The sequence below is a fragment of the Elephantulus edwardii genome, unplaced genomic scaffold, assembly GCF_000299155.1.
Source record: "Elephantulus edwardii isolate Elephantulus edwardi_28Jun2011 unplaced genomic scaffold, EleEdw1.0 scaffold00323, whole genome shotgun sequence".
In the NCBI taxonomy this organism is placed as follows: Eukaryota; Metazoa; Chordata; class Mammalia; order Macroscelidea; family Macroscelididae; genus Elephantulus; species Elephantulus edwardii.
Genome location: NW_006400073.1, coordinates 1,168,029 through 1,176,144, shown reverse-complemented (window position 1 = coordinate 1,176,144; position 8,116 = coordinate 1,168,029).

Sequence of the window (8,116 nt, the reverse complement as noted above, 5' to 3'; positions counted from 1 at the left end):
AAGTACTGAAGAGCAATGGTGTCTCTCTGGAGACTAAGGTGCGTCTGATACAGGCCAGGGTCTTCACAATCACTTGTTATGCATCAGAGCATTGGACAATGACCAAGGAAGATAGAAGGAGAATTGATGCCTTTGAGCTGTGGTGCTGGAGAAGAGTATTGAGAATACCAGGGACTGCTAGGAAAACAAACAGATTCGTTCTGGAAAGGGTTAAACTGGGTGTCTTCTTGGAGGCAAGGATTCTGAGGCTCCGTCTAACGTACTTTGGACATGTCCCTTGGAGAAGGACATCATGCTTGGGAGGGTGGAGGGACGGCACAGGAGAGGAAGGCCCTCTATGAGTTGGATTGATTCAGTGAGTGGGATAATTGGGATGGGAGTGTCAGAGACAGTGCAATTATCACAGGACAGAGTGGAGTTTAGGGCTGTTGTACATTGGGTCGCTATAAGTCACAAGCGACTTGACGGCACATAACAACAACAACAACAACAACCTTTTAATTTTAATCAATAGAAGCCCTATTATTTTCCCATTTCATTAAATATTTTTTAAAAACAACAACAAAAAAGAAAGTAGCAGAGTACTCACTGGAGAAGGTCATCGCTCTCTAGGATACTCATAGGAACTGGGAGAAGGCCCTGTAGAATTTCAGGTGAGACATGGGACAGTGGCTTTGCAGGGCATGAGAAGTAGCTGTGTGTATTTTGCAAGTAGACCAAGTGTTTATGGAAACATTGTGTGTGAGCTGTGAGAAGCAGAGAGAAGCAAAGCATTAATCCTAGCATTTCATCCTCATCAACATAGGAAAGCAATCCATTGAACTTGAAAAGGCAGTTGAAGAAGAGGCTTGTGGAGACCAAGTGTTCAGTATCAGACACATGAACTCTGAAATAGTGTTTATATGCCAATTTTAGTTTTCTGTTGCTACTGTGACAAAAATACTGTGGCAAAACTGGGTTGTCTTGAGGAACAGAAATATATTTCCTCATAGTTTTTTGTTCTTAGGTGTCCTCATGTCAAGATACCACGAACAACAGATCTCTGTCCTATCCTCTGCCATAATCACAGTCTCTGACACACTTCAATACATTTTTGCAGTCAACATGTCAATCCTTCCCACTGGGGATCTTTCGCTCTTTTGTTGATCTTCCACCCTTCTAAATATGATTTCCTTTTACAAGGAATAACACCCTCTCTGGAAGCAGGAGTGGCATCCACTTGCAAAATGGCTTGCCTCGGGAAACTCTGTGAACAGTGCTCAGACCTTTCGTTCATAGGCTCGCTATTAGTCGTCTATGACTCGATGGCACCTAACAACAACAGCACCCTCTAACAACATGTCTAGCATAAGTGAAACAAAGCTTTATCATCTTTGTCTCCAAAGATCACTCTGGCTGTACCATCTTCAAGACATATCTATTTGTTCTTTTGGCAATCCATGGGATATTCAATACTCTCCTTGAATACCACAGTTCAGAATCAGCAATTCTTCTGTCATCCTTATTTATTGTCCAGCTCTCTGAATATCTGAATTCAGAACTTTGGCTATCGCTTTCTTTGTCTGCTCTGGGAAGTGTCCACAAGCCTTTATCTATCCTCCATTTTCTCTCTCTGAGTTTGTGCTGCTCTTAATGTTGCTAAGATGTAATTAGGCTTAGGAAAGACTACTTTGATATGATATCAGCCACATAACAAAGAAAACTTTATCCCAGGATGAGATACCAACATCTGTTTGGGGGAAAATCCAATCCATGACAATGAGTTCGATTTGTGTGTCTGGACACAGAAGATTCTCAGGAATATGAGTTGATAAAGTGGCTTCATTAGTGGGCTCAAGCACAGCAGACATTGTGAGGAGATGAAGGATCAGGAAGGTTTTCCTTGTCTTGTACATAGAATAACTGTGAATTAGAAGTGATGTGGAAGCTCCTAACAACATAAACATGAACCTCCAGATGCTGTATAGAACCATGAGACCAGCTGAGCACTCCAAGGAGGTCAAAGAATAAAGTGAGGAGGAAAGTCAAGGGCATTTAAAGTTAAGAAGTTTTAAAAAAGATGAGACTAAGGGGGGAAAGGGCTGAGCAGGGAGCAGAGAAACTGGAGGAAAATGAAGAAGATGTACAGAGGTCTGATGGAGAATGCCAAGCAAGGAGGAAACAGAGGTTGTCTTGTTAAACAAATGGAGTGGAAAATCAAATAAGGACTCAAAGCAAAACATTCTCATTTCAGAATGGCAACAAGGGCTGCCAAATGACCTTACTTCCAATAGCATCCCTGATCTTCATGTAGCCCCTTCTAATGGCAACCCCAGGTCAGAATCTGTCCTGAGGACATAGACTCAGGCATCGTCATGTCCAAAGAGAATGCTGATGAGATGGTCTATCAGCTGGAGCATATCCAGCCTTCACCCACAGAGATGCGGCACCAATGAAAGAGACCTAAGTCTAGACTCAGGCATCATCATGTCCAAAGAGAATGCTGATGAGATGGTCTATCAGCTGGAGCATATCCAGCCTTCACCCACAGAGATGCGGCACCAATGAAAGAGATCTAAGTCTAGTTTCCCCTTGAAAGCAGACCTTGGCTCTAGAAGGAGTCTACATGGAGTGTATGGTGGGTGTGATGTGGCTATTGAAGAGAGAACAAAGGCAGACCTCAAAATCTAGACTTTCCAGCTGGTTTCCAGTTTTCTTTCCTATGCCTGAGCATCTCTCACCTAAAGACACAAGGATACAGGACATAGAAGGGGCCCTGTTTTTGCATTATCACAGAGAATCTGCTGTTGAGGGGGGGGTGGCCAATGATGAGGGAAAGAGCAGTGGAGAGCACCAGAGTAGATTTCCTGACCCCTGATAGACAGTGTTTATAGAGAGGAAGGTAGCAGGGTGAGGCCCCAGATAGAAAGGCTTTGGACTGGCCTGCCTGCTGCTGATAAGTGATTCTACAAGATCAGCAGGAGGAATCCAGGCAGAGATCTAAGAATGCAGATGCTGGCACAGCAGGCAGGTTCCTGGAGCTGTAACAGGCTTCCATGTGCACCACAGCTCCTGGAGTGAAGCACCTGGCTCCAGATTCTCTACACCTCACCCCATCTCAGACTCAGACCTTCTAGACAGTTGTGGGGACCATTCCACAATTTGCCTCCTCAGTTCTGCTTCTTTTTGGCATCCCTCAAACCTCAAACATATGGTGGCGGTTTGGTTTAATTTGCAGAATGGATGTGCAGTGTCCAATCTTGTTCAAGTGGAGAGAGTGCACTGGGCCCCTGCCATGTACTTGACTACTTTCAGAGATTCAGTCCTCAAGCACAAAGATCTGGGAAGTAATAATCAATTTGCTTTCATTTTATGGATGAAAGAATAAAGCTCAGAAAAGTGAAGTCACTTTCCCAAGTTTACACTACTGATATGTGGCCCAACTGTGACTCATATTCTACCTACACCATTTCTATAGGACCCTTATGCTCCTAAGTCAGCCAACAATGAAGCCACATCTGCCTGGTGACTACAAGGAGGTCAACATTAAATGTGCTTCTCCTATCCCTACTGCACATCTGCCTGGTGACTACAGAGAAAGAGGTCAACATTAAATGTGCTTCTATCCCTACTGAATTTTACATAAAGAAAAAAAAGGAGCAGGAACTGAACAGATGCTATATTCCACATATCCAAGAGCAAGATGCAAACTTCCTTATATTTTCATTTCCTAGTGCTTCCCCTTCTCCAGAAAAGAAAAGCAAATTAGGTGGCTTCCTTTGCAAGCATTTGACAAAATAAAGCAACAAAGGATGAAAACAGGAAGAATGAAAAGACAGGTATGGAAGTGTGGCAAGCAGCCTGAAAACCAAAAAGAGGCCATTCCATGTGTCATAGGAAAGCACTGCCCTTTCGTTGGTGGCTGCTGTTTGACCACAGGGCAAACATGTTGGGCAACATAGGAGGCAAGGAAACAAACTGATGTCATAAAAGATTGAAGTAATGACTGAAGCAGAGAAAGAAAGAGAAAGAGACAAAAAAAGGAGCATGTGGAAAGAGAGAGAAATAATAGATCATGAAACTAGAGAGTTTCTCTTTAAGATCCCTTTCAGTCATTAAAGTCCATGAAATCTGGTGATTTAGAGAATAATCTAGGACTTGAACCATGAAATTTTCACTAGAAGAAGTCTAGTGAAAGGAGAAAAGAAGTTTCTAGGTTCTCAGAACTCTTAATGGATAAAAATAAAAAAACAGAACGTGAAAAGGAGTGACAGAAAAAGGGAGAAAAGAGGAAATGTGTAAATGAGAGAGAGTAAACAAAGCAAAGACATTCAAAGGCAGCATGGTTTGCAGATAATGGCCTAACACAAGGGGAATCTAACAGCCTAACCTGATTTTTGTCCTTCTAGTCCAGAGAAAGGACACACTACTCTCTCTCCAGGTTCTGCTTGCTCCACCCACAGCCCTGAGACACATTAGCAGTGGTGTGTTGATTTCTTTGATGTCTGAGAGACTGAGAGTCTAGTGAGAACATAAAGTTTGCTGCATTAGGCCCCAGAAGCCATTAAGGAATCATTTAATGCATGGAAGATGGGTAAATGATAGGAGAGGGTGAGTATGTGGTGTTTGCTAGCTGACACATTTGACTTAGAAAGCTAGTTCCATGAGACATATTTCTAGTGTCTCTACTGTAGGCTCCGAATCTCCAATTTCACTGACTCTGTGCTTCTATTGAGGTGACTGAATTTTTGTCCCTTAATGGGTCCCAGCTGTCTGTAGATCAGTCTCTTCCTCTCTCCACAATATACAGAGAAATAAAGTTTCCCTTGGAGCTTAGAAAGGAAGTTGGTCTAGAGAAGAGATTCAAAGAACACTCCTGCTGTACCCAAGCTGTGCTAACAGGCAGGTGGGAGGTGGACAGAGATAAAGAGAGCAGAAAATGAGCTTTGATAAGTGTGCCAAGCACAGCCCATGGGTGGCACGAAGAGTTACGTATCCAACTATGAATTGAAAGGATGATAGTTCAAAACCATCCAGAGACACTTCAGAACAAAGGTCTGGAGATCTACTTCAATGATGTGTCCCTAGGGTTAGTGTTATCCAGTGTGAAAACTCACGATGCCACCTATTCCAATGAACCCTGTCCCACACCAAACATATAGAATTATTGCTGTTGTTGTTAAGTGTTATTATGTCAAATACAACTCATAGCAATGCCATGAACAGTAGTTCAGAATTCTGTCCTCTCCTGCTCCATCATCATTATCCCCAAATCATTTAAGTCCATTGTCCCAGAAACTACATCAATTCATTTCATTGAGGATTTTATTCTCTTTCACTGGCCCTTCTCCTTCCCAAACATGATGTCCTTTTTTAAGGAATGTCCTCTTCTAACAACATGTCCAAAATACGTGAGGCAAAGTTTCATCAACTTTGCCTTCAAGGAGCATTCTGGTTGAACTTTCTCCTAAATGTATTTGTTGTTTTGGCAGTCTCTAAGATATTCAGTACTATTCTTCAACACCAAATGCATAGGCATCAATTCTTCTGCCATCCTTATTCGTAGTCAAACTCTCAGATGAATGAAAAGATTGTGGCCTGACATCCTTGCTTTTCAGGATTTTAGAGAGATCCCTGACAGCAGGTTTCCTCAAATGTCTCCTGAGCTCCTGACTGTGGTACTGAGGGTATTGATTGTGGATCAAAGTAAGATGAAATAATTCGACAACTTCAACCTTTTCTCCACCTGTTAAGAGATTGCCTGTTTACAGTAATGGTCTTTTGTAGTATTTGTCCTTATAAGAATGAGTTAGGTCACATAGCAGAATGCTCTCCAGCCTCTCCCAAGTTTTGTATTATTTTTTTAAAAAAATAGGATAATAGTAAACTGTATATAAGGACACAAGAGGGGAAGGGGTGGGAACAGAGGGGAGATGGTGGGAAGGGAGGCAACCACAGTGTTGTACAGTTTGGTGAGTGGAGGGAGGATGTAAAGGAAATGGAAAGGATCCAGAGGGGACCTGAAAAGACAATATAATGATGGGTAAGGCCGAATGGTGATTGAATTTATAAAACATAATACATGGGAATGATTGTCTTAAATAAATATGAATGAAGAATAGTATGAAACATGAAAGAAAAAGATATATATAGAGAGAGAATGAAAAGAGGTAAGGGAGGAAGGAAGGAAAGAAGGAAGGAAAGCAAGCATGAAAGAAAAAGAAAAGGAAAGGAAAGGAAAGGAAAGGAAAGGAAAGGAAAGGAAAGGAAAGGAAAGGAAAGGAAAGGAAAGGAAAAGAAAGGAAAGAAAAGAAAAGAGATATTGTCTGTTTACTCACTGATGAGGATTTTTGTTTTATTGATGTTGTTGCTGTTGATTTCCATCAAATTGAGCATGACTCATAGCGACCTTATGAGCAAAAGGCCTGAAGCTTTTCTATTAACTATCGTCATTTATCAAATTTCAGAGTTTCCAGAGGCGTGTTGCTTAAGAAGTGGATGCTACTCCTGCTTCCAAACCTGTCTTGTTATTGTTTGGATGCTACACTGAAAAGTGTTATTGTTGTTGTTATGTGCCGTCGAGTCGCTTGTGACTCATAGCGACCCTATGTACAACAACCCTAAACTCTGCTCTGTCCTGTGCCAATCACACTGTCTCTGACACTCCCATCCCGATTATCCCAGTCACTGAATCAATCCACCTCATAGAGGGCCTTCCTCTCCTGCACTGTCCCTCCACCCTCCCAAGCATGATGTCCTTCTCCAAGGACCGGTCTCCTCACAACCTGTCCAAAGTATGTCAGAATCCTTACCTCCAAGGAGCCACCTGGTTTAGCCCTTTCCAGGACGAATCTGTTTGTTTTCCTAGCAGTCCATGGTATTCTCAATACTCGTCTCCAGCACCACAGCTCAAAGGCATCAATTCTCCTGCTATCTTCCTTGGTCATTGTCCAACTCTCTGTTGCATAATAAGTGATTGCGAAGACCATTGCCTGTATCAAACACACCTTAGTCTCTAGAGAGACATCATTGCTATTCAGTACTTTGTAGAGGTCCCTAACAGCAGACTTTCCCATGGCAATGTTCCTTTTAATTTCATGGCTACCGGTGCCAAGAGTGTTGACTGTGGAGCCAAGTAAACTAAAGCTGTGTACAACCTCAATCTCTTCACCATCCATCCTGATGCTGCCAATTGGTTCAGTGGTGAGAATCTTTGTCTTCTTGACATTGAGCCTCAATCCATATTGGAGGCTGCAGTCCTTGACCCTCTGCAGCAGGTGCTTCAGGTCCTCTTCATTTTCAGCAAGCAGGGTTGTGTCATCTGCATATCACAGATTGTTGATAAATCGTCCCCCAATCTTGACCCCACATTCTTCCTCATAGAGCCCAGCCCCCCAGATAATCTGTTCTGCATATAGGTTGAAAAGGTATGGAGATAGGATGCATCCCTGGCGTACTCCCTTCCCAATTTTGAACCAGGCAGTGTTCCCTTGCTCTGTTCTGATCCACATCTAGGTTTCTGATTAGCATGATCAAGTGTTCTGGGATTCCCATTCTTCTCAGAGTCAGCCGCAGTTTGTTATGATCCACACAGTCAAATGCCTTAGCATAGTCAATGAAACACAGAGAGATATTTCTCTGGTATTCTCTGCTTTCAGATAAAGTTTCACGACCTCTTCTAAACCCAGCCTAGACTTCTGGTAGTTCTCTGCTGATGTGCTGTTCCAGTCATTTTTTGATAATCGTCAGTAAAATCTTGCTTGCATGTGAAATCAGTGTGATTGTTCTATAATTTCCACACTCTGTTGGGTCACCTTTCTTTGAGATGTTGTTGTTGTTGTTGTTATGTGCCGTCGAGTCGTTTCCGACTCATAGCGACCCTATGCACAACAGCCCTAAATGCTGCTCTATCCTGCGTCAACCGCACCGCCTCCGACACACCCATCCCTATTACCCCAGTCACCAAATCAATCTATCTCATAGAGGGTCTTCCCCTCCTGCATTGTCCTTCAACCCTCCCAAGCATGATGTCACTCTCCAAGGACCCGTGCCTCCTGGCAACATGTCCAAAGTATGTCAGACGAAGCCCTAGAATCCTTGCCTCCAAGGAGTAGCTTGGTTTAATCCTCTCCAAGAT